The sequence below is a fragment of the Triturus cristatus genome, chromosome 4_1 (genome assembly GCF_964204655.1).
Source record: "Triturus cristatus chromosome 4_1, aTriCri1.1, whole genome shotgun sequence".
In the NCBI taxonomy this organism is placed as follows: Eukaryota; Metazoa; Chordata; class Amphibia; order Caudata; family Salamandridae; genus Triturus; species Triturus cristatus.
In genome coordinates this window covers 137,068,204-137,094,655 of record NC_140585.1, presented here as the reverse complement: position 1 = coordinate 137,094,655, position 26,452 = coordinate 137,068,204, and the positions used below count along the sequence as shown (strand labels likewise).

General features: G+C 43.1%; 3 non-coding genes across 3 annotated transcripts; all 3 read left to right on the top strand.

Moving 5' to 3' along the window:
- The first annotated feature begins 6,041 nt into the window (after positions 1–6,041).
- Positions 6,042–6,114, top strand: TRNAR-CCU (transfer RNA arginine (anticodon CCU)). Its single transcript has one exon. It is a non-coding gene; the product is annotated as a tRNA-Arg (tRNA).
- A 14,448-nt stretch (positions 6,115–20,562) lies between these two features.
- TRNAR-CCU (transfer RNA arginine (anticodon CCU)) lies at positions 20,563–20,635 on the top strand. The gene has a single exon. It is a non-coding gene; the product is annotated as a tRNA-Arg (tRNA).
- Positions 20,636–25,290: 4,655 nt separating this feature from the next.
- On the top strand, positions 25,291–25,363 carry TRNAS-ACU (transfer RNA serine (anticodon ACU)). The gene has a single exon. It is a non-coding gene; the product is annotated as a tRNA-Ser (tRNA).
- The last annotated feature ends 1,089 nt before the right edge of the window (positions 25,364–26,452 follow it).

Below are 26,452 nucleotides of genomic sequence, written 5' to 3'. Positions count from 1 at the left end.
CTGATTGGTCTATAGTTGGCAGGGTCATCTCTGTCACCCTTCTTAAAGACAGTGATTACCTCCGCTCCCTTCCACGAAGCTGGGACTGGGTAGCCATGGGAGATGAGATTCATTATTTTTGCGATGAGGTTAGCCCATAACTCAGGGGCCTCCATGAGGAGATCACCAGGTATCCCATCTGGGCCTGCTGCTTTCTTAGGAGTAAGGTGACTAATAGCTAACAACACCTCAACTGTCGAAAAGGGTTCCCTGACCGGGAGCTTGGGGTGAATACTAGGGGCATAACCAATAGGGATATTGGAATTTTCTGGCCCACCATAAATTGAAGAAAAATGGGAGTGCCATTGCTGACCTGTTATATGGTTATCTAGAGGGCGAGAGCTGTTCAACCTGGCTTTGTTGATCAGGTCCCAAAACAGCGAGGAATTCTTTCCTATGGAAGCTGTCTTGAGGTCTTGCCAGTGTTGTTCTTCCCATACACGTTTTGCTTGCTCCAAGGCCCTAGCGTAATCTTTCCTGGCTACACTAACCCGGAGTTGGTTCTTTTCACGCAAGGCAATTCTGATCTCATTTCTTGAAGTTTTACAGTTCGCCGTGTACCAGGGACTATTCGATATAATTTTTTTGTTAACCCTGCCACCACTCTTGACCTTATTATTACCTTTTAGGAGAAAGAATTCCCCAAGTTTCTCCGTTAAACTATTATACGCCTGGGAAAAAAGTATGCCCTGTGCAGGCGCTAGGTCCGGATCAAACACTCCCATTTCTATACTCAGATCTTCAACAAACGTCCTGATTTTTATCAAATTATGAGTCTGCGACTGAACCTTCTCCCACTTGAGTCTTCGATTCCCTTGGAAAGGTATCACCTCCTTAGTAGACTTCGGGTGCGATATCCTCTCTATGGTGTTCCGCCTCCCCCATCTTATCGACATGCATAGGGGGTTATGGTCACTATCCTGTGAAGGAGTCACCACCATATCTACTAGGTCACACCATAGTTCCACGTCTAATAAGATGTAATCGATTCTTGACGGGCTACTTAACCTATTAAAGGTCATTGCCCCGTCAGGGTCGGAAGGGGTCCTACCATTAAGAGCCCTGAGGTTATGTTCTACAGTGAGGGAATTAATCTGTATAACCCTTGGTGACCATTTCTTGATTGTGGGCAGAGACAGGGTCGGGATACCCCATCTGGAATCCACTTCCTCTATACCCAAGGGATCGTCACCATCTAGTGGTTCGAATGTACAATTAAAATCCCCTCCCACTATGATTTTAGAGGTGGGGGGGCAAGTTGCTAATGCCTGATCTAAAATGGATAAGGTACTTGAATTTATGTCCCCTATGGTACCTCTTGCATAGACATTAAATAGGTCAATCCTACAAGTTCCCCCCTCAAAAGAGATATGTTGGATGTCACAACATCCAGAGACATGGGTGGATATTTTAAGGTTCAGAGCGATCTTGATCCATACATGCAACCCCCCAGCTGGTCTACCCCTGCCCTTACTCAGAGCTGGTATAAAAAAAGTGGTGTAACCCGATTTGTATAAAGGATGGACACTCCATGTTTCCTGAAATATACATACATCGAATTGCTCGATGAAAACATTCCATTCAGGCAACACCAACTTTCTTTGTAGACCCGCCACATTCCAAGAAACTAGGTGTAGGCCTTCGTTATCTTTCAATTTTAAATCTGACGGGGATACTGCAGGCCTATCCATGACCAGCATGGTTTGAATACCTATGGGTTCTGGTTGGACTAGGTGGTCTATCGTCAAGGGGATTACAGTACTGTTAACCAAGGGGGTAGAGAGAGGGGTGGATACGTTCCCACCACTAGCAAATCCACTTATAATTGTAAGTCCTGTAGTAACAGGAACAGCTCCGTGGGCTTCCTTACTCCTCTCACAAACAACGTTCTTAAGGCAAGATAATCCTATTGGACACCCACCGCCCCAATGGGGCTTTAATCTTCAATCACATTCAGCCAGACTAGAGAAGGTTTCAAACCTGTTTGACAACACTAAAGGGTTAGAAGGCTTCACTCTCACACCTCCTCTGTTAGAGATCCTATTAAAACTAGGAGGGATGTGATGCCACCCAAAAGGATCAGTGATTTGTTGGGTGTTTGAAGGGCCCGATAAGTAGTTCGGCCTATATGTGTCTGGTGGAATGGGCAATAGGGAGGGATGCTTAGATGGGACAGAAGGGGGAAACACCGATGATCTAGGGTAAAAATAGGTTAGTGCACGGGGAACAATGCCAATACTACCTATTTCAAGAGGCCACTCCAAAATATACTTAACTACACGAGGGTCTCTGAAATTTACTACCACGATGTCACCCGCAATGTTTTTCGTCGTACCGCCCACCCAAGGGAGACGTCTCACATGTAAAATCTCACCATTAAATTTCTCCTCGATAGGTCTATAACTATTGAGCCAGAACATGGTTTTGTTTTTTAACTCACTGAACCCTTCTCTTTTATCAACTAGTAAAGGCGGAACCCCCGTCAGAACAACCACCAGGGGTACAGATTCGGGGGGCAGATCAACTTGTGGCACGTACTTGGGGGCAAGCAAACCATTACTAGGGCCTTCCCTGCTATCCCGCAGAGTGATTGGGACAAGGTTAATCCCCCCACCCTCCTTATCGTCTCGTTTGTACATCGGGAGAGACACAGGCACAGACTGAGATACCGCCAACAAATTAGACGGCTCACCCGTATCCTGGGGTAGAGTGGGGAGGTGATTGAGGCGAATAGGTTCCGCCGCTATAACTTCGGTAACACTATCGAAACCCGCCTTCCCCTGCCCTGTTGTTGGAATGGTTTTTATGCTTATTATCGCTTCCAGGTCCATGAGTTTTTTCTCCACTCTTAATAAACCTTCAATTAGTGGTGAAATAAGAGACTTAATCACCTGGACCAGGGCATCCTGGCGAACAACCGAAGGAGAGGGAGGGGGGGAGGGAGATAACAAAGGTACGACAGGGGTAAAGCCTGGATTTAAGGAAGGCAAATCAGGTTCTAAAACATCAGGAGTCAATGGAGGAGCAGGGTTAGGAGTAGTTGTTGGTTCGACTCCTGGCCCTTTAGATAAGTTTAAACCTTTCAGTTCGTGCTTCCCAAACTCAGAACAGTTGTACTTAGGTTTAACTGAGACTCCCCCTTTCTTGCATCTTCTTTTAATGGGGGGAGGCCCAAATGACTTTGCCACTTTGAATGGCTTAGTGACCTTCTTAACCTGTTTACCAAGTGCTTGCACACTTCTAGTTACATCTGTAGGGGGGTCGGGATGAACGCTAACAAGTTTCTCTTGTAAGGGCAACTCTAAGGGTGATGAAGCTGAAATAAGAGCAGATTCCTTTTGCAAACAGAGATCGCGCGGTGGTGTAGGAGAATCAACCACAGCACCACCACTATCCCTTGACCGGGAAGGAACCTGCAGCAACAAATTATCAGAAGACCTAAGCTTCAAGCTTTCTATTGAGCGACGACGCTCTGATCTCCTTTTGTCCAAACAATTAACTAAATCATCCACTCTTAGCGCCTTTTTAAAATAAGTGTCCAGAGGGCCAGCTAGCATAACTTTCGACTTCTCCTCGTTGGTACTACTAGGGGTATCAGCCATAATAGCCTTTTTGGTAATTACGCAATAAGCGCACACAAATACAAGTGGTACCTTAACCAACTGATCAATAGCCGGGCCCAGCCCGGCCTCACTCGGACTCTGAGGGCCTAAGAGGGCCCGCCCTTGTCCCGGGCTTCGCCCGCGCTGCGATCCGCGCTGCGGATCAGTGTGTGCTGGAAAATATTGTGACGTCAAGGGGCGGGTCCGGAGGAAGAGGCAGGCAGCAGCAGCAGGAAGCAGAGGGCTGCTGGGCCTCGCAGTCCTCAAAACGCTGTTTCCCCGTGCAAAAGGTCAGTCTTCCACCATGAGCGGCACCCGCGAAGCGGGGGCCGCGAGCTTTAAAGCAATGTCCAGGTGTCCAGGGGCGGGTCCGGAGGAAGAGGCAGGCAGCAGCAGCAGGAAGCAGAGGGCTGCTGGGCCTCGCAGTCCTCAAAACGCTGTTTCCCCGTGCAAAAGGTCAGTCTTCCACCACGAGCGGCACCCGCGAAGCGGGGGCCGCGAGCTTTAAAGCAATGTCCAGGTGTCCAGGGGCGGGTCCGGAGGAAGAGGCAGGCAGCAGCAGCAGGAAGCAGAGGGCTGCTGGGCCTCGCAGTCCTCAAAACGCTGTTTCCCCGTGCAAAAGGTCAGTCTTCCACCACGAGCGGCACCAGCGAAGCGGGGGCCGCGAGCTTTAAAGCAATGTCCAGGTGTCCAGGGGCGGGTCCGGAGGAAGAGGCAGGCAGCAGCAGCAGGAAGCAGAGGGCTGCTGGGCCTCGCAGTCCTCAAAACGCTGTTTCCCCGTGCAAAAGGTCAGTCTTCCACCACGAGCGGCACCCGCGAAGCGGGGGCCGCGAGCTTTAAAGCAATGTCCAGGGGCGGGTCCGGAGGAAGAGGCAGGCAGCAGCAGCAGGAAGCAGAGGGCTGCTGGGCCTCGCAGTCCTCAAAACGCTGTTTCCCCGTGCAAAAGGTCAGTCTTCCACCACGAGCGGGAACTTTGAAACTGTCCCATTTTACTTGTGTACACTTCACAGTCATGTTAGTGTTCTGAAACTGCAAAGTACAGTTTTTAAATGCCTATTTTTGTGAGATGCATTTTCGACCAGCCAGAACATATTCCTTTGGAAAAAATTGATTTGAATTGGATTGGTGTGAATCTTGTTTCTAGAGGTGGTGACAGGCTTTCAGCTACTTGAATAGGTCAAGCCAGGATTCATAAAACTTATACAACCTATGTGAGTGTGAAAAATTAGCATATGCAGGAAGGAGCAATTTGTACTACTTTCAAAACAGTTTCACTCCACGTCTGGAAACGACCAGAGCTATGTAGAGCATACAAATGAGCTTTAAACTCATGAGGAAAGAGGTTTGTATGCAAAAAGGAAAACAAAAGCATATCGTACTCATAAAATTCTCAATATATAGATTCCAAAAAAGTGCTTCCAGCGAAAAGAGCTGAAAGAATACTATGGGATGTAAACCTGAATACCTTTCAATAATATGTTCTCCATCCATGCATACCACCTACATGATAAAAATCATCTCAGGTGAATGGATGACCGCGTGGCCTAATGGATAAGGCGTATGATTTCGGATCAGAAGATTGAGGGTTCGAGTCCCTTTGTGGCCGTTTTGGCCAATGGTAACACAATCTGCTTTACATTCAGAGTGGAAAAAGTATTTTCCAATACTCTTGTAGTCCTCACTTTCTCATTACTAATCATTAATAAAGTGGAGTGCATACTGTAAACTCATTCAGGTTGCATCTTCAGTCTAACTACTTGTGCATTTTAGTGGCATTAAAAAGTGCTTCTATGCCGACGCACTGAATATGTAATAGGTTTGCAGAATTTTGACGTGACAGAATGGGTTTTTAGCTTAAGTGTGTGTAGAAGAACTGCAAGGTGTGTGCCTATGTGTGCATAGAGTGCTACATGTGTAAAGTCTGTATGATTTGGGCAGTTAAAGTGCTGATTTTGCCTCCGAGTAAGAAAAGTGCTACACAAAATGTATAAAGGATCGGCACATTGGCTGCCTTTGCTGATGCCCCCGTTGCCTAATTTGTAGTGCAATGGTTAAGTTGCAGAGTGTGGTTGAACTTGGCTAGGAGACTTGGTGCCTCTTTCCGTGTCCTGCTGATGATAAGGATGGCTTGATACCATTTTCTAAGCCCAGTATATTGAGAAAAGAAGTAAGTAAAGAAGAAGTGTGGAGTCGAAAGTGGTTCTCCAATTTCTCTCCACTTGCTAAAATTGCAAAGTCTCCATTATAGCATAGAAGAGAGCGTTAAAGTCGGGGATGGAAGAGGATGAAAATGGGAAGTTTACTTATAGAGAGAAGTGAGAAATGCCCTGTGTGCACACACCGGTGTCTGACCATAGAATACATTTAAATAATGTCTCTAGAAAAGAGCTATGCATGTGTGCCTCAGTGGCCTAATGGATAAGGCACTGGCCTCCTAAGCCAGGGATTGTGGGTTCGAGTCCCATCTGAGGTGATAACTAAAATCCTCCCTCTATCTTTTCCAGAAAATTAGGGAGATTTATTACATGCTTCCTCTCAGAAGTTTATGAGGGATTAGTTACTTTGAAACGGACCCATTTTACTTGTGTACACTTCACAGTCATGTTAGTGTTCTGAAACTGCAAAGTATATTTTTAAATGCCTATTTTTGTGAGATGCATTTTCGACCGGCCAGAACATATTCCTTTGGAAAAAATTATTTGAATTGGATTTCTGTGAATCTTATTTCTAGAGGTGGTGACAGGCTTTCAGCTACTTGAATAGGTCAAGCCAGGATTCATAAAACTTATACAACCTATGTGAGTGTGAAAAATTAGCATATGCAGGAAGGAGCAATTTGTCCTACTTTGAAAACAGTTTCACTCCACGTCTGGAAACTTCCAGAGTTATGTAGAGAATGCAAATGAGCTTTAAACGCATGAGGAAAGAGGTTTGTCTGCAAAAAGGAAAACAAAAGCATATCGTACTCATAAAATACTCAATATATAGATTCCAAAAAAGTGCTTCCAGAGAAAAGAGCTGAAAGAACACTATGGGATGTAAACCTGAATACCTTTCAATAATATGTTCTCCATCCATGCATACCACCTACATGATAAAAATCATCTCAGGTGGATGGATGACCGCGTGGCCTAATGGATAAGGCGTCTGACTTTGGATCAGAAGATTAAGGGTTCGAGTCCCTTTGTGGTCGTTTTTGGCCAATGGTCACACAATCTGCTTTACATTCAGAGGCGGAAAAAGTCTTTTCCAATACTCTTGTAGTCCTCACTTTCTCATTACTAATCATTAATAAAGTGGAGTTCATAATGTAAACTCATTCAGGTTGCATCTTCAGTCTAACTACTTGTGCATTTTAGTGGCATTAAAAAGTGCTTCTATGCCGACGCACTGAATATGTAATAGGTTTGCAGAATTTTGACGTGACAGAATGGGTTTTTAGCTTAAGTGTGTGTAGAAGAACTGCAAGGTGTGTGCCTATGTGTGCATAGAGTGCTACATGTGTAAAATCTGTATGATTTGGGCAGTTAAAGTGCTGATTTTCCCTCCGAGTAAGAAAAGTACTACACAAAATGTATAAAGGATCGGCACATTGGCTGCCTTTGCTGATGCCCCCGTTGCCTAATTTGTAGTGCAATGGTTACGTTGCAGAGTGTGGTTGAACTTGGTTAGGAGACTTAGTGCCTCTTTCCGTGTCCTACTGATGATAAGGATGGCTTGATACCATTTTCTAAGCCCAGTATATTGAGAAAAGAAGTAAGTGAAGAAGAAGTGTGGAGTCGAAAGTGGTTCTCCAATTTCTCTCCACTTGCTAAAATTGCAAAGTCTCCATTATAGCATAGAAGAGAGCGTTAAAGTCGGGGATGGAAGAGGATGAAAATGGGAAGTTTACTTATAGAGAGAAGTGAGAAATGCCCTGTGTGCACACACCGGTGTCTGACCATAGAATACATTTAAATAATGCCTCTAGAAAAGAGCTAGGCATGTGTGCCTCAGTGGCCTAATGGATAAGGCACTGGCCTCCTAAGCCAGGGATTGTGGGTTCGAGTCCCTTCTGAGGTGATAATAAAAATCCTCCCTCTTTCTTTTCCAGAAAATTAGTTAGATTTATTACATGCTTCCTCTCAGAAGTTTATGAGGGATTAGTTACTTTGAAACTGTCCCATTTTACTTGTGTACACTTCACAGTCATGTTAGTGTTCTGAAACTGCAAAGTAGATTTTTAAATGCCTATTTTTGTGAGATGCATTTTCGACCGGCCAGAACATATTCCTTTGGAAAAAATGATATGAATTGGATTGGTGTGAATCTTGTTTCTAGAGGTGGTGACAGGCTTTCAGCTACTTGAATAGGTCAAGCCAGGATTCATAAAACTTATACAACCTATGTGAGTGTGAAAAATTAGCATATGGAGGAAGGAGCAATTTGTACTACTTTCAAAACAGTTTCACTCCACGTCTGGAAACGTCCAGAGCTATGTAGAGCATACAAATGAGCTTTAAACTCATGAGGAAAGAGGTTTGTATGGAAAAAGGAAAACAAAAGCATATCGTACTGTGGAAATGTGGATTTTCCTGATCAGTTATGTCCCCTATCTTGGACCCCAACGGTTCTATATGCATGTTACAAGTACATGTATGTTCCCTCCAGTTCCAGTTTCTAAGACGCAAACATATGTGTGTCTACCGTCGACATGTTCTCTGTCAGATCCGCCATCAATGGGCTGGATATTCGATTCCTAAGTATGAAAGGCCACCGACTTTATATAGCTAAGTTACTCCATTTTTACAGTTCAGGCAAGTAGGCCCGATTCTGTCCTCAAAGCCTTTCCCTGCTCTCTGTCTCTGACAGCTTCAGCTTGAGCTCGCATCTGTATCCATGAACTTTGTCCTACTCCCTGTGCAGCTAACGGTGCCTGCCTCGGCCAGTTTTCGCCTGCCTGCCAAGAAGCTGTATTTCACCTTCGAATTATCTATCTTGCTCTTCTGCCGATGCATTCCTGTCTAGTGATTTAGGTAAACATTTCCTTTAGCTCACAAGCAAAGGACTCAGCCTTCCCGTCCTCCTGCAAGTGATTCATAGCCCTGCTGCCATGGAAAGTTTTCTGCCCCTCGCATCTCATATAAGACACTTAGGCGTTTGTGCACGCACACAGTCAGTATAGACTAGATTCTGTCCGAGAGTCCTTCCTTGTGGATAACATAGTTCTCTAAACATAGGATGTTAGATATGATTTGGGATTAGGTTGACTTGACCCCCCAGACTTCTCGTCTCCACATATAGAGCTAAATGTCAAGTCCCCTTCACCCCCTAGTTGCACGTCACTCACACGTCATGCTGCTGCGCGCGCATCTATGCCAAGTATTATCTTATAGATCCACCTATGTCTGATAATCCTAACCAATCATGTTTCTTTTATTCCTTATTACGCCTAGTTTCGATTACATACCTGTTATGTCACTTTTCTTATCAAATGTTACGCCTTCTACATTCGTTTCATTGCAATGTACTTATTATAAAAATGCATGTCTGTCAATAAAGTATTGTACTTCACTTCCTGAACCCTCGTGGTGACGGAACCTGAAGGCCGCGACTCGAGTCGGCCATTTTTGATGGAATAAAGCCCATTTAGAAAACCTCTTATACCACGGATTCTGCCTCTTGTTATTTTGAGCTATTTTACTTTATTTTAAGATCCCGTATGAAATTCAGTCCGGTAAAGAAGATTTTATTTACCACATAATGGCGCCCGAACAGGGACACTTTCTCATCTCACGCGCCGGCGGTGCGTTGCAGGCCCGGTCTCCTGCCACAACTGGACGGACCATAAACGCGTACCAGCAGGATTTCCTGTAAGCTCCCTCCGGTCAAGCGGGGGCGACTGAGGCTGCGATCAACCCAGACGAGGCGGTGAGAAGTGCGAAGTATCCCGACCAGAGCCTAGCTGAGAGAGCAAGATCCGAGGTATACAGAGGCCCACCAGGTTTCTCGAAATCCCGATGTCCAGAGGGTCCGCTGTCCGCAGTCATCGAGTCCTGTCCATTCTCTGAGGCCTTCCGTTTCAAGGAGCTACTCGGTGAGTACCATCGCCGGGGAGGCGTGTTGACGCGCACATAGGTTGTGCCGGTCAAGACGGATTTGGGTACACAAATCCGGTCTGCACTGTTTAGCAGTGTATATGTACTGTTTAGCAGTATATCAAGTATTCCGAAGTATGCAGTTATTGTCAAGAATTCAGCGTGGTGATTAGTTAGGCAGACTGTCATCATTGTCGCTCATTGTTAAATGTTTAATGTTTAATGTTTTCAGAAATGTCTTGCATATTGTGGTATGAATGATTGTTCATTGTTCACTGTTCATTATTGTGTTTTTCGTATTAAGTGAATTCAAGAGTAAGTATCAGATCAGTTGTCAATATGCCGCTCTTCTCGAAGTTAAGACAGATTACTACCAGAAAAGGGGTGCTTGAAGAAGCAGTTCCTATTCCTCCTAGGGACACTCCAGGGCATTTTATGTACCATAAGCATGGCTTAGATGCCATATTGTTTCTTGATCTATGGGTAGATTATACCAAGGGATTGCCGGAAAGTCAAAGGTGGCCCGCAGCGGGAACCTGGGATGCAGAGTGCATCATGAAAGTAGAGGAAGAGTTATGGAAAAGAAAGGTCAGACAGTCACAGAAAGACGCTGTTGAGTTATGGCGTAAAGAATCTCATAGACGAACAGAAAAAGCACGTAGACAAGAAGAGAGGAGTAAAGAAAGTTCAAATAAAGTTCAAGAAAATCTATTAATTAAGGAAGGTATCCGAGTGAAATCAGAACAAGTAAATAGACAAAGAAATGCTCTTATGAATGGTATGTATCCCCTTCTAGCCGAAGGACTACCTAAGGCTGTTACAGAGATGCCAAAAGACTTGCCACCCCCATTATTTCCAATTAGGGTACATCAAAAAGGGCATCCCAGAACCGCAGAAGATGTTTTTCTTTCCTCATATCTAGATGACGCAGCTCCCGAGTATGCTAACACCGCACCACATAGACCGTCTGGTGTAGGGGTTCAACGTCAGGATCAGGTATCTGTTCCCGTGCAACAGCAAGTCCCGACGCAAGCGTCGGCAAGCACATCTGTTTCCGCATCTGTCTCCGCAGTCGATTCTACAGGGGTGTCGACGCCCATAGTTGCTGTGTCACGTTCAACGAACCCATTCACACCCGACGCCCCAGATGGGGCCACGGGAGGTGCTAGCAGTACCTTTACACCACCCAGAATAAATAAACTTGTTTTTCAAGAGTCAGCGCATTCTCGTACACCTAAATTCGTAAGTGAACGTACGCTTAAAGAACTCCTTGTAAATTGTAGATATGACCCGGTGGTTGGTAAAGAGGATGAAATGGTCCTGGCATCATTACGTATCAGGCGAGCCGCAGAGTATTTAGCGAGGTTACCAGGGATGATTACGCATCTAGATAACATATATCATTTTGTTCAAACAGGACGAGATCCAGGATGTATTAACAGAGCTATGGAATTCCAGAAAGTAGAGATACAGGGGGAACTGTTACGTTTCCTCATAAACTGTGTGATCAGAAATCAAGACCGCCCGGGGGTAGACCCGAATGCAATGCTTATTCTTACAAAATGGAGTCAGAATATATCAGAAGGGAGACACGATAAGCAAAATTGTATAATAGCCATGTGCCGAAAAATCCGTAAAGAAATAGAGCGTATTCATGAAGAGAGATTGGGAACAGACGAGTTTGAGCAAGATGAAGTGTCCGAATCAGGGAATTCCGCAAGACAGTCAGAGACCATAGCCTATGTAGGCAGAGGAAGATCCTGTGAAAATACTAGATGTTTTTCTGATCCCATACACTCTGTATGTCCAAATAATAGCAGAACGTATCCGACGCCTGTAATAAATCTGAAGTCTCCTGAACATTCGTTTCAAGCCGCAGATAAAATACTACGAGAACGAAGGGGTTACCACCTCCTCGATTCCATGGATGAGCAAGAATTAGCCAGATCAGCTGTTCACTGGATTGACAGTCCTGAAAAATACGGTGATGAGACCGTAGCACACACGTTTTTTAATCTCAGTGCAGATGAACAACGTTTAGCTGGAATATATATGATTCAGCAACTCCTCATATTATATAAGAGCCAACATGCTGACCCTGGTCCTTTACCTGATATATTAACGGAACTACTCACAAACAGATGGGGAGGTTCTAGTAACAAGCTAATTAAAGAGATATTAGTGTCACGTAAGCAGTATGTCCTTTTTGTAAGTCCGGATTCTCTCTCGCTGCCCCGCAGAGAAAGAGCGCCGTACTATATGGATAGACAAAATCCCTTGCGAGAAGTGCACCCAATAAAAGGCGAAGACAATGAGTTTCACCGTGTATTTGTTTACACACCCATATCAAAAATGGAATTATTGGAAATGAAGAAAGTAGTACCTAGTCATGACAAAGACCCAGCGGGTTTCCACCGAGAAATTAAAGACATGTTACTGATGGGAGAGTACACCTTTCCTGATATTATGACGATATTAAAGGTGCTTTTGCCTGCTGGCATTTATGAAAAACTGAAAGAAAAAGAGTGGGAAGTGGGAGACCAAAAGATAGACTGGACAGCATTAGCAGAGGAAGAAAGGAGCCGAACTGCAGGTTCAGGGCTCGGGGATAAAGTTAAACTGTTACCAGGTTTACTAGTACAGGTACTGCCACGTTTATTAACTACAAAAAAGGAGGATTGGGGTGCAATCACAGCCTGCAAACAAAAGCAAGATGAAGACACAAGCGATTATTATGCTCGATTTGAAAAATGTTTTGGTATAAATAGTGGTATAAAAGCAAGTAGTGACTCATATCCACATCTATTTGTGACAAAATTAGAGGAAAATGCATTGCCCCCAGTGAAGAATAGAATATTGAAATTCGAGAGTACCTGGCAAAGTAACACTCCGTCGCAAATGCTACAAATGTTGCAGTATCATCACAATAGAATTAGGGATGAACAAGAACACGAGCATAGACGCATGAAGGATACAAAAATGAAAATGCTAGTTTCTCAGACAGTACCAGCAGATGGTCACAAAAAGGGTGTGACACATTCTGGTGATTCTGCAGTTCCTGTAAAGGGAACCTGCAATTACTGTAAACAACTGGGCCATTATGTACACGATTGTCCAGTCCTGAAACGTAATATAGCTACAGGTATTGCAAAGGAGAGACCACGATTAGTTAGACAAGATCAGAATGAACAAGGAGCTATGCAGCATGGACAGTCCATGCCAGTTCAGCAACAGTCCATGCCAGCCTCACAGCAACCCATACAGTTTGTGCCAGCTGCACCACCGTTGCCTGCTACTGCCACACAAACCACAACACGACAAATGTATCAGACTGCACAGTATGAATATCCTGAGTATCAGCGTTACGCATGAACAAGCCTAGAGAGGGAAGTTGACTTACCGCTTATCGAGATTCCTGTAGATCAAGAAGGACCTTATGTACATAGTGAATTATTAGGTCAAGATAGAAAATTCTTACTCGATACAGGGGCAAGTCGAACAACCATAAAACGTAGTGAAGTTCCAGGGGCACCCCTCTCAGGCTCTCAAAATGTTTCCCTTGGTTTTTCAGGAAAACCTATTGTTAATGAAGTATCACAGCCTCTACCACTTACGATAGGACCTTTGACACGAACTACAGATTTATTGCTTACTAAGTCATGCCCAGAAAATCTGTTAGGAATTAAAACTCTGAAAGCACTAGGAGCCATAATATGTTGTTCTCCGGAAGGAGTAAGGTTGTTTTTACGTGATTTTAAAGGTCACTATGTGTCTAGAGACATGGATCCCCGACTACAGACTTTACCAGTACATCTATGGGCACAAGGCCCTACGGATGTTGGCTGCATGAACATTACACCCTATCGAGTCACACTGAAAGCAGGAGTGGTACTACCACGAATGCGACAATACAAGTTACCGCATGATGCTGTAGTGGCTTTGCTGAAAATCATTGATGAGCTGATTGCCCAGGGAGTAGTTGTAGAAACAGACTCCAATGTATGTAATTCACCGATAATTCCGATTCTTAAACGAACTGATCCTACTGCCCAACCAGTGTACCGATTGGTTATTGATTTGCGTGAACTAAACAAGTGCATTATACCACAATTCCCTGTGGTCCCTGATATATCATCATTGTTGACAGCAATTGATTCCGAAGCAACATTCTTTACTGTAATCGATCTCAAGAATGCCTTTTTCAGCGTCCCAATAGATCCGGAAAGCCAATACTTGTTCGGATTCAGTTTAAATGGGCGCAGCTTTAAATTCTCACGCGCTCCCCAAGGATTCACAGAAAGCCCCAGCATCTACAGCCAAGCACTGAAACGAGAACTTGACAGTATCCACATGCCAGTCAATACTGCACTGCTTCAATATGTCGATGATCTGCTGATCACCGCAAGAAGCGAGCCAGAATGTGAAAAGGCTTCTCTGACAGTTTTACATTTTCTAGCCGACAAGGGGCACAAGGTGTCTCCTTCTAAGCTGCAATTCTGTGTCCAGCGAGTTATTTATCTTGGTCACTCGCTGTCCAAGGAGGGAAGGCAGCTTACACCAGATCGCATCCAGTTAATTGCTAACATGTCAATACCCCAGACACAAAAGGAGGTGCGGGCTTTCATAGGCCTCACTTCATATTGTAGGCAGTGGATCCCTCAGTACGCATTTCTAGCAAAACCACTCATTCAGTTAACCACACAGGAGGCAGCCACATCGACTGTTCTCCCTTGGACTCAGGAACATACACAAGCTTTTGAAAGCCTAAAGGAAGCTTTATGTCAAGCACCTGTTTTAGCAACACCATGTTATAGCAAACATTTTACACTCTTTGTTACAGAACGCGAAGGTACTGCCTTGTCAGTACTCACTCAGGATCAAGCAGGATCACGCAAGCCATGTGCTTATTTTTCCAGTACATTAGATCCCGTAGCTCAGGCTTTGCCTGCATGCCTGAAATCAGTGGCAGCGACAGCTTTAGCAATCAGACAAAGCGATGCCATAGTGTTAGGACATCCATTGACAGTACAAGTACCACATGCAGTAGAGGTTCTTGTGAACCGAACACAAACACAACACTTGACCATAGCAAGACTTACCGGTTATGAACTGACATTGTTTCAACCACACATAGAGATCCGACGGTGTAATACATTGAATCCTGCTACACTATTACCTGTAATTGGAACAGACCCACTAGCTCATGATTGTGTTGAAATCATTGAAATAAAGACAAAACCTAGACAAGACTTGACAGACGTTCCATTGTTAGATCCAGACCTGACGTTGTATGTAGACGGATCGTGCATGAGAACAAGTACAGGAGATTTAGTGGCCGCGTATGCAGTCACAACAGACACTAAAGTTATTGAGACAAATTGTATAGATACTTTGTCAGCCCAAGCAGCAGAACTTATTGCTCTAACGCAAGCCTGTATTCAAGCCACAAATAAGAAAGTTAATGTATACACTGATTCACGTTATGCATTCGGAGTTGTACACGACTTCGGCGTGCTGTGGCGAGAGAGAGGTTATTTAACCTCCCATGGTGCCCACATTCAGCACGGACCCCTCATTCATGCTTTGTTAGACGCAATACATCTACCCACTGCTATATCGATTATGAAATGTAAAGCACACACGAAGGTTACTGATATCATTTCTCAAGGCAATGATTTAGCTGACAGAACAGCTAAACAGACTGCTCAGAATCGCACATTAGACATGACAAAGCCAATAGTTCAGACACCAACACAGTGTATGACAATTAAGGATCCCGCACTTGACGTAATTGACATACAGACACATGCCACAGCAGAAGAAATAAAGAAGTGGACTGAACTAGGAGGGATCCAGACAGATCAAGGATGGATGACGAAGGAGAAATCTGTATGGTTTCTCCCTGATTCCATGGTTCAAGCCATTATAGCTACAGTTCACAGTCCAGCACATTTAGGAGAGAAGGCTATGCTAGACAGCATTCAGCACATTTGGTTCAACAAACATTTACGAGCAGCAGCTAAACAAAAAGTTCGTACCTGTATGATATGTTGTCAGTTTAATCCAGGAAAGAGTGTTCCCGTAGAGCAGGGTGGATTTCAGCCTCCTGACCATCCTTTTGAAGTCCTCCAGATGGATTATATTCAGATGGAACGTTGTCGAGGATTCAAATATGTTCTCGTAGTTGTCTGCGCTCTCTCCCGTTGGACAGAGGCGTATCCCGTATCAGATTACACTGCCCCGACTACTGCCAAGCAGCTAGTTCGAGAATTCTTCCCACGGTACGGTTTACCACGTGTTGTATATTCAGATAACGGCCAGCCTTTCTCATCCGAATTAATGAAACATGTCTCACTTTTGTTGGGATATCAGTGGAAATTCCACTGTGTCCGACACCCCGAGGCAGCAGGTCTCGTGGAACGACATAATCAACTTTTAAAAATCAGATTGTCTAAAATATGTCAGGAAAAAGGTGTGGACTGGATAGTAGCCTTACCAGTTGCGCTATTTTACATGAGAATGGTAGCACACTCTCGAACAGGGCTATCCCCTTATGAGGTGATCTTTGGTAGACCACCGAATATGTGGGGGACGCCTATACCGCGTAAAATAACTGATGTTGACTGTAATATGCTGACAGATTACCTGGCTTCCTTGATGTCTGCACTACAATCTTGTCGTTCACAGGTAGTCGCAGCTTTTCCCGACAACACTGAGGTGAAACCCCATGATGTAATTCCCGGCGATTATGTTCTCGTCAGGAATTTCGATCGGAAAACCCAACTGGAGCCAAGGTGGAGGCTTCCTAAGTTGGTCCTGCTGACGACCAGAACAGCTGTGAAGATCGAAGGGAGAAAAGGCTGGGTGCATTCCAGCCATATCAAGAAATTTCATGGACTTCCTCCTGACACAAACAGTACTCCCCGTGTGTCTTCCCCCATTGACTCAAAGCTACCTTTGGCTGAGGCCAGTAGCACCGAACTCTATAAGCAGAAACTCAGGTCCAGATCCAAACTGTCGGACGATTTGATTGTTTAAGTCCTCTCCAAGGTGAAGCGGTTGAATCTGTCCCGACATGTATCCCTTAGGTCTGAATGATGTAGAGTCCAGAATCATAATGAAACGACATGCTTATTGTAAATTACTGCGTAGCCACTGTATTGTGACTTTATTAATTTTGTTTTTCTTGAGTTTTTTAATAGTTACTGCAAGTATATTGTTGCATATGTATTATCCTGTTTCTAAACGTGCTTTCAATATAACTGATGAACATTCTTTTAGTGAATTACCCCCACATGAGTTGTCCTATAGACTTGCGCTGCGCAATAACACATTCATTAGTATGTTACATCATTCCCATCAGACTAGTAATGCCACCAATTGTTGGGTGTGCGGCCGACTCCCTCCCTATCAGAATAACAAAGGAGTTCTGCCTTTCTTTCCACATCCGTTCACACACAATGGCTCCTGTGGAGCATGGTTTAGTTTATTAAATTCCATAGACCCAGACACAGCAGTTTATCAACAACATTGGATATGGGGAAATCTGAATCTAGTTTTATTCAAAGTCTGTCACCCCAATAAGGAGGGTCACCCCAGTAGAACAGGAACTGATTTAGAAAATGAAGTGTATAAATTAGGCAATTTTACGCCTAATCTTATGATTTTGAATGTCAAATCCGAAGTTGAACTAATTCTGCCCACTATGTCAGTATTTCCAGTTAAGGGTGAATTATGTGTAAGAAAAGTTGGTTCCATACACATGGGCCATAGCCAATGCGTTACTACAGTAGAATATAGTGATCAAGGTAAATCTTCATTTAGAGCTTCTCGCCATTCTTACTTTTTATGTGGTCAGACGGCATATATGCGTCTGCCTCTAGATTGGGATGGTACCTGTTACATAGCATTTCTTCTGCCACCTGTTTTCCTAGCTCCCCCTGATTATTATCGAAATGTTCATTTAGTACACAATAGAGAGCGTAGAGATCTCCCAGTTGTCGATTATACTGAGACGGCATGGGACAAGTATGTAGATTTCAATAAAGGTATCTTTCCCTATATAGGTACAATATCAAATAGTAAGCTGATACGCAGACTCACCAAGACTCTTGAAGCTGTAGTAAACGAGACTATAGCCGCCCTAGGCAATCTGACAGAAGAACAATCAGTGATGAGAATTGTTGTTCTCCAGAATCGTCTTGTCCTTGACGTCATCCTGGCCGATAGGGGCGGAGCTTGCAGGGTCATCGGATCCAGCTGCTGCATATTCATACCAGAAAATTCGCCATCTGTATATAAAGCTATAACACGCCTTCATAAGATTGTAAGCCAGATACACGAAAATCCAGGCACTTGGACGTGGTCCGGGTGGTTTTGGAGTGTGATATCAGCCTGGGGATGGAGAGTTCTATCCTTCCTAGGTATTGGCCTTCTTATGATCTTCAGTTGTTGTTTATGCCTGCAATGTGGACCAGCGATTTGTGGTCTGTGTGCCACATCATGCATTCCATATCACAGTTCTCGTTCAAAATGCCGGAAGAAGAAGGAAGAAGAAATGATGCTCCATGAGCAAATCGATGGAATGATGAAGATTGATATCTCTTGAAGGGCAAGTAGGGGACAAGGAGGGAATGTGGAAATGTGTATTTTCCTGATCAGTTATGTCCCCTATCTTGGACCCCAACGGTTCTATATGCATGTTACAAGTACATGTATGTTCCCTCCAGTTCCAGTTTCTAAGACGCAAACATATGTGTGTCTACCGTCGACATGTTCTCTGTCAGATCCGCCATCAATGGGCTGGATATTCGATTCCTAAGTATGAAAGGCCACCGACTTTATATAGCTAAGTTACTCCATTTTTACAGTTCAGGCAAGTAGGCCCGATTCTGTCCTCAAAGCCTTTCCCTGCTCTCTGTCTCTGACAGCTTCAGCTTGAGCTCGCATCTGTATCCATGAACTTTGTCCTACTCCCTGTGCAGCTAACGGTGCCTGCCTCGGCCAGTTTTCGCCTGCCTGCCAAGAAGCTGTATTTCACCTTCGAATTATCTATCTTGCTCTTCTGCCGATGCATTCCTGTCTAGTGATTTAGGTAAACATTTCCTTTAGCTCACAAGCAAAGGACTCAGCCTTCCCGTCCTCCTGCAAGTGATTCATAGCCCTGCTGCCATGGAAAGTTTTCTGCCCCTCGCATCTCATATAAGACACTTAGGCGTTTGTGCACGCACACAGTCAGTATAGACTAGATTCTGTCCGAGAGTCCTTCCTTGTGGATAACATAGTTCTCTAAACATAGGATGTTAGATATGATTTGGGATTAGGTTGACTTGACCCCCCAGACTTCTCGTCTCCACATATAGAGCTAAATGTCAAGTCCCCTTCACCCCCTAGTTGCACGTCACTCACACGTCATGCTGCTGCGCGCGCATCTATGCCAAGTATTATCTTATAGATCCACCTATGTCTGATAATCCTAACCAATCATGTTTCTTTTATTCCTTATTACGCCTAGTTTCGATTACATACCTGTTATGTCACTTTTCTTATCAAATGTTACGCCTTCTACATTCGTTTCTTTGCAATGTACTTATTATAAAAATGCATGTCTGTCAATAAAGTATTGTACTTCACTTCCTGAACCCTCGTGGTGACGGAACCTGAAGGCCGCGACTCGAGTCGGCCATTTTTGATGGAATAAAGCCCATTTAGAAAACCTCTTATACCACGGATTCTGCCTCTTGTTATTTTGAGCTATTTTACTTTATTTTAAGATCCCGTATGAAATTCAGTCCGGTAAAGAAGATTTTATTTACCACAGTACTCATATAATTCTCAATATATAGATTCCAAAAAAGTGCTTCCAGCGAAAAGAGCTGAAAGAACACTATGGGATGTAAACCTGAATACCTTTCAATAATATGTTCTCCATCCATGCATACCACCTACATGATAAAAATCATCTCAGGTGGACAGATAACCGTGTGGCCTAATGGATAAGGCGTCTGACTTCGGATCAGAAGATTGAGGGTTCGAGTCCCTTCGTGGTCGTTTTTGGCCAATGGTCACACAATCTGCTTTACATTCAGAGTGGAAAAAGTATTTTCCAATACTCTTGTAGTCCTCACTTTCTCATTACTAATCATCAATAAAGTGGAGTACATACTGTAAACTCATTCAGGTTGCATCTTCAGTCTAACTACTTGTGCATTTTAGTGGCATTAAAAAGTGCTTCTATGCCGACGCACTGAATATGTAATAGGTTTGCAGAATTTTGACGTGACAGAATGGGTTTTTAGCCTAAGTGTGTGTAGAAGAACTGCAAGGTGTTGGCCTATGTGTGCATAGAGTGCTACATGTGTAAAATCTGTATGATTTGGGCAGTTAAAGTGCTGATTTTGCCTCCGAGTAAGAAAAGTACTACACAAAATGTATAAAGGATCGGCACATTGGCTGCCTTTGCTGATGCCCCTGTTGCCTAATTTGTAGTGCAATGGTTAAGTTGCAGAGTGTGGTTGAACTTGGTTAGGAGACTTAGTGCCTCTTGCCGTGTCCTACTGATGATAAGGATGGCTTGATACCATTTTCTAAGCCCAGTATATTGAGAAAAGAAGTAAGTGAAGAAGAAGTGTGGAGTCGAAAGTGGTTCTCCAATTTCTCTCCACTTGCTAAAATTGCAAAGTCTCCATTATAGCATAGAAGAGAGCGTTAAAGTCGGGGATGGAAGAGGATGAAAATGGGAAGTTTACTTATAGAGAGAAGTGAGAAATGCCCTGTGTGCACACACCGGTGTCTGACCATAGAATACATTTAAATAATGCCTCTAGAAAGAGCTAGGCATGTGTGCCTCAGTGGCCTAATGGATAAGGCACTGGCCTCCTAAGCCAGTGATTGTGGGTTCGAGTCCCATCTGAGGTGATAACAAAACTCCTCCCTCTTTCTTTTCCAGAAAATTAGGTAGATTTATTACATGCTTCCTCTCAGAAGTTTATGAGGGATTAGTTACTTTGAAACTGTCCCGTTTTACTTGTGTACACTTCACAGTCATGTTAGTGTTCTGAAACTGCAAAGTAGATTTTTAAATGCCTATTTTTGTGAGATGCATTTTCGACCGGCCAGAACATATTCCTTTGGAAAAAATGATATGAATTGGATTGGTGTGAATCTTGTTTCTAGAGGTGGTGACAGGCTTTCAGCTACTTGAATAGGTCAAGCCAGGATTCATAAAACTTATACAACCTATGTGAGTGTGAAAAATTAGCATATGCAGGAAGGAGCAATTTGTACTACTTTCAAAACAGTTTCACTCCACGTCTGGAAACGTCCAGAGCTATGTAGAGCATACAAATGAGCTTTAAACTCATGAGAAAAGGAAAACAAAAGCATATCGTACTCATAAAATTCTCAATATATAGATTCCAAAAAAGTGCTTCCAGCGAAAAGAGCTGAAAGAACACTATGGGATGTAAACCTGAATACCTTTCAATAATATGTTCTCCATCCATGCATACCACCTACATGATAAAAATCATCTCAGGTGGACGGATAACCGCGTGGCCTAATGGATAAGGCGTATGACTTCGGATCAGAAGATTGAGGGTTCGAGTCCCTTCGTGGTCGTTTTTGGCCAATGGTCACACAATCTGCTTTACATTCAGAGTGGAAAAAGTCTTTTCCAATACTCTTGTAGTCCTCACTTTCTCATCACTAATCATTAATAAAGTGGCGTACATACTGTAAACTCATTCAGGTTGCATCTTCAGTCTAACTACTTGTGCATTTTAGTGGCATTAAAAAGTGCTTCTATGCCGACGCACTGAATATGTAATAGGTTTGCATAATTTTGACGTGACAGAATGGGTTTTTAGCTTAAGTGTGTGTAGAAGAACTGCAAGGTGTGTGCCTATGTGTGCATAGAGTGGTACATGTGTAAAATCTGTATGATTTGGGCAGTTAAAGTGCTGAATTTGCCTCCGAGTAAGAAAAGTACTACACAAAATGTATAAAGGATCGGCACATTGGCTGCCTTTGCTGATGCCCCCGTTGCCTAATTTGTAGTGCAATGGTTAAGTTGCAGTGTGTGGTTGAACTTGGTTAGGAGACTTAGTGCCTCTTTCCGTGTCCTACTGATGATAAGGATGGCTTGATACCATTTTCTAAGCCCAGTATATTGAGAAAAGAAGTAAGTGAAGAAGAAGTGTGGAGTCGAAAGTGGTTCTCCAATTTCTCTCCACTTGCTAAAATTGCAAAGTCTCCATTATAGCATAGAAGAGAGCGTTAAAGTCGGGGATGGAAGAGGATGAAAATGGGAAGTTTACTTATAGAGAGAAGTGAGAAATGCCCTGTGTGCACACACCGGTGTCTGACCATAGAATACATTTAAATAATGCCTCTAGAAAAGAGCTAGGCATTTGTGCCTCAGTGGCCTAATGGATAAGGCACTGGCCTCCTAAGCCAGGGATTGTGGGTTCAAGTCCCTTCTGAGGTGATAATAAAAATCCTCCCTCTTTCTTTTCCAGAAAATTAGGTAGATTTATTACATGCTTCCTCTCAGAAGTTTATGAGGGATTAGTTACTTTGAAACTGTCCCATTTTACTTGTGTACACTTCACAGTCATGTTAGTGTTCTGAAACTGCAAAGTAGATTTTTAAATGCCTATTTTTGTGAGATGCATTTTCGACCGGCCAGAACATATTCCTTTGGAAAAAATGATATGAATTGGATTGGTGTGAATCTTGTTTCTAGAGGTGGTGACAGGCTTTCAGCTACTTGAATAGGTCAAGCCAGGATTCATAAAACTTATACAACCTATGTGAGTGTGAAAAATTAGCATATGCAGGAAGGAGCAATTTGTACTACTTTCAAAACAGTTTCACTCCACGTCTGGAAACGTCCAGAGCTATGTAGAGCATACAAATGAGCTTTAAACTCATGAGGAAAGAGGTTTGTATGGAAAAAGGAAAACAAAAGCATATCGTACTCATATAATTCTCAATATATAGATTCCAAAAAAGTGCTTCCAGCGAAAAGAGCTTAAAGAACACTATGGGATGTAAACCTGAATACCTTTCAATAATATGTTCTCCATCCATGCATACCACCTACATGATAAAAATCATCTCAGGTGGACGGATAACCGCGTGGCCTAATGGATAAGGCGTCTGACTTCGGGTCAGAAGATTGAGGGTTCGAGTCCCTTCGTGGTCGTTTTTGGCCAATGGTCACACAATCTGCTTTACATTCAGAGTGGAAAAAGTATTTTCCAATACTCTTGTAGTCCTCACTTTCTCATTACTAATCATCAATAAAGTGGAGTACATACTGTAAACTCATTCAGGTTGCTTCTTCAGTCTAACTACTTGTGCATTTTAGTGGCATTAAAAAGTGCTTCTATGCCGACGCACTGAATATGTAATAGGTTTGCAGTATTTTGACGTGACAGAATGGGTTTTTAGCTTAAGTGTGTGTAGAAGAACTGCAAGGTGTTGGCCTATGTGTGCATAGAGTGCTACATGTGTAAAATCTGTATGATTTGGGCAGTTAAAGTGCTGATTTTGCCTCCGAGTAAGAAAAGTACTACACAAAATGTATAAAGGATCGGCACATTGGCTGCCTTTGCTGATGCCCCCGTTGCCTAATTTGTAGTGCAATGGTTAAGTTGCAGAGTGTGGTTGAACTTGGTTAGGAGACTTAGTGCCTCTTGCCGTGTCCTACTGATGATAAGGATGGCTTGATACCATTTTCTAAGCACAGTATATTGAGAAAAGAAGTAAGTGAAGAAGAAGTGTGGAGTCGAAAGTGGTTCTCCAATTTCTCTCCACTTGCTAAAATTGCAAAGTCTCCATTATAGCATAGAAGAGAGCGTTAAAGTCGGGGATGGAAGAGGATGAAAATGGGAAGTTTACTTATAGAGAGAAGTGAGAAATGCCCTGTGTGCACACACCGGTGTCTGACCATAGAATACTTTTAAATAATGCCTCTAGAAAAGAGCTAGGCATGTGTGCCTTAATGGCCTAATGGATAAGGCACTGGCCTCCTAAGCCAGTGATTGTGGGTTCGAGTCCCATCTGAGGTGATAACAAAACTCCTCCCTCTTTCTTTTCCAGAAAATTAGGTAGATTTATTACATGCTTCCTCTCAGAAGTTTATGAGGGATTAGTTACTTTGAAACTGTCCCGTTTTACTTGTGTACACTTCACAGTCATGTTAGTGTTCTGAAACTGCAAAGTAGATTTTTAAATGCCTATTTTTGTGAGATGCATTTTCGACCGGCCAGAACATATTCCTTTGGAAAAAATGATATGAATTGGATTGGTGTGAATCTTGTTTCTAGAGGTGGTTACAGGCTTTCAGCTACTTGAATAGGTCAAGCCAGGATTCATAAAACTTATACAACCTATGTGAGTGTGAAAAATTAGCATATGCAGGAAGGAGCAATTTGTACTACTTTCAAAACAGTTTCACTCCACGTCTGGAAACGTCCAGAGCTATGTAGAGCATACAAATGAGCTTTAAACTCATAAGAAAAGGAAAACAAAAGCATATCGTACTCATAAAATTCTCAATATATAGCTTCCAAAAAAGTGCTTCCAGCGAAAAGAGCTGAAAGAACACTATGGGATGTAAACCTGAATACCTTTCAATAATATGTTCTCCATCCATGCATACCACCTACATGATAAAAATCATCTCAGGTGGACGGATAACCGCGTGGCCTAATGGATAAGGCGTCTGACTTCGGTTCAGAAGATTGAGGGTTCGAGTCCCTTCGTGTTCGTTTTTGGCCAATGGTCACACAATCTGCTTTACATTCAGAGTGGAAAAAGTCTTTTCCAATACTCTTGTAGTCCTCACTTTCTCATCACTAATCATTAATAAAGTGGCGTACATACTGTAAACTCATTCAGGTTGCATCTTCAGTCTAACTACTTGTGCATTTTAGTGGCATTAAAAAGTGCTTCTATGCCGACGCACTGAATATGTAATAGGTTTGCAGAATTTTGACGTGACAGAATGGGTTTTTAGCTTAAGTGTGTGTAGAAGAACTGCAAGGTGTGTGCCTATGTGTGCATAGAGTGGTACATGTGTAAAATCTGTATGATTTGGGCAGTTAAAGTGATGATTTTGCCTCCGAGTAAGAAAAGTACTACACAAAATGTATAAAGGATCGGCACATTGGCTGCCTATGCTGATGCCCCCGTTGCCTAATTTGTAGTGCAATGGTTAATTTGCAGAGTGTGGTTGAACTTGGTTAGGAGACTTAGTGCCTCTTTCCGTGTCCTACTGATGATAAGGATGGCTTGATACCATTTTCTAAGCCCAGTATATTGAGAAAAGAAGTAAGTGAAGAAGAAGTGTGGAGTCGAAAGTGGTTCTCCAATTTCTCTCCACTTGCTAAAATTGCAAAGTCTCCATTATAGCATAGAAGAGAGCGTTAAAGTCGGGGATGGAAGAGGATGAAAATGGGAAGTTTACTTATAGAGAGAAGTGAGAAATGCCCTATGTGCACACACCGGTGTCTGACCATAGAATACATTTAAATAATGCCTCTAGAAAAGAGCTATGCATGTGTGCCTCAGTGGCCTAATGGATAAGGCACTGGCCTACTAAGCCAGGGATTGTGGGTTCAAGTCCCATCTCAGGTGATAACAAAAATCCTCCCTCTGTCTTTTCCAGAAAATTAGGTAGATTTATTACATGCTTCCTCTCAGAAGTTTATGAGGGATTAGCTACTTTGAAACGGTCCCATTTTACTTGTGCACACTTCACAGTCATGTTAGTGTTCTGAAACTGCAAAGTAGATTTTTAAATGCCTATTTTTGTGAGATGCGTTTTCGACCGGCCAGAACATATTCCTTTGGAAAAAATGATATGAATTGGATTGGTGTGAATCTTGTTTCTAGAGGTGGTGACAGGCTTTCAGCTACTTGAATAGGTCAAGCCAGGATTCATAAAACTTATACAACCTATGTGAGTGTGAAAAATTAGCATATGCAGGAAGGAGCAATTTGTACTACTTTCAAAACAGTTTCACTCCACGTCTGGAAACGTCCAGAGCTATGTAGAGCATACAAATGAGCTTTAAACTCATGAGGAAAGAGGTTTGTATGGAAAAAGGAAAACAAAAGCATATCGTACTCATATAATTCTCAATATATAGATTCCAAAAAAGTGCTTCCAGCGAAAAGAGCTGAAAGAACACTATGGGATGTAAACCTGAATACCTTTCAATAATATGTTCTCCATCCATGCATACCACCTACATGATAAAAATCATCTCAGGTGGACGGATAACCGTGTGGCCTAATGGATAAGGCGTCTGACTTCGGATCAGAAGATTGAGGGTTCGAGTCCCTTCGTGGTCGTTTTTGGCCAATGGTCACACAATCTGCTTTACATTCAGAGTGGAAAAAGTATTTTCCAATACTCTTGTAGTCCTCACTTTCTCATTACTAATCATCAATAAAGTGGAGTACATACTGTAAACTCATTCAGGTTGCATCTTCAGTCTAACTACTTGTGCATTTTAGTGGCATTAAAAAGTGCTTCTATGCCGACGCACTGAATATGTAATAGGTTTGCAGAATTTTGACGTGACAGAATGGGTTTTTAGCCTAAGTGTGTGTAGAAGAACTGCAAGGTGTTGGCCTATGTGTGCATAGAGTGCTACATGTGTAAAATCTGTATGATTTGGGCAGTTAAAGTGCTGATTTTGCCTCCGAGTAAGAAAAGTA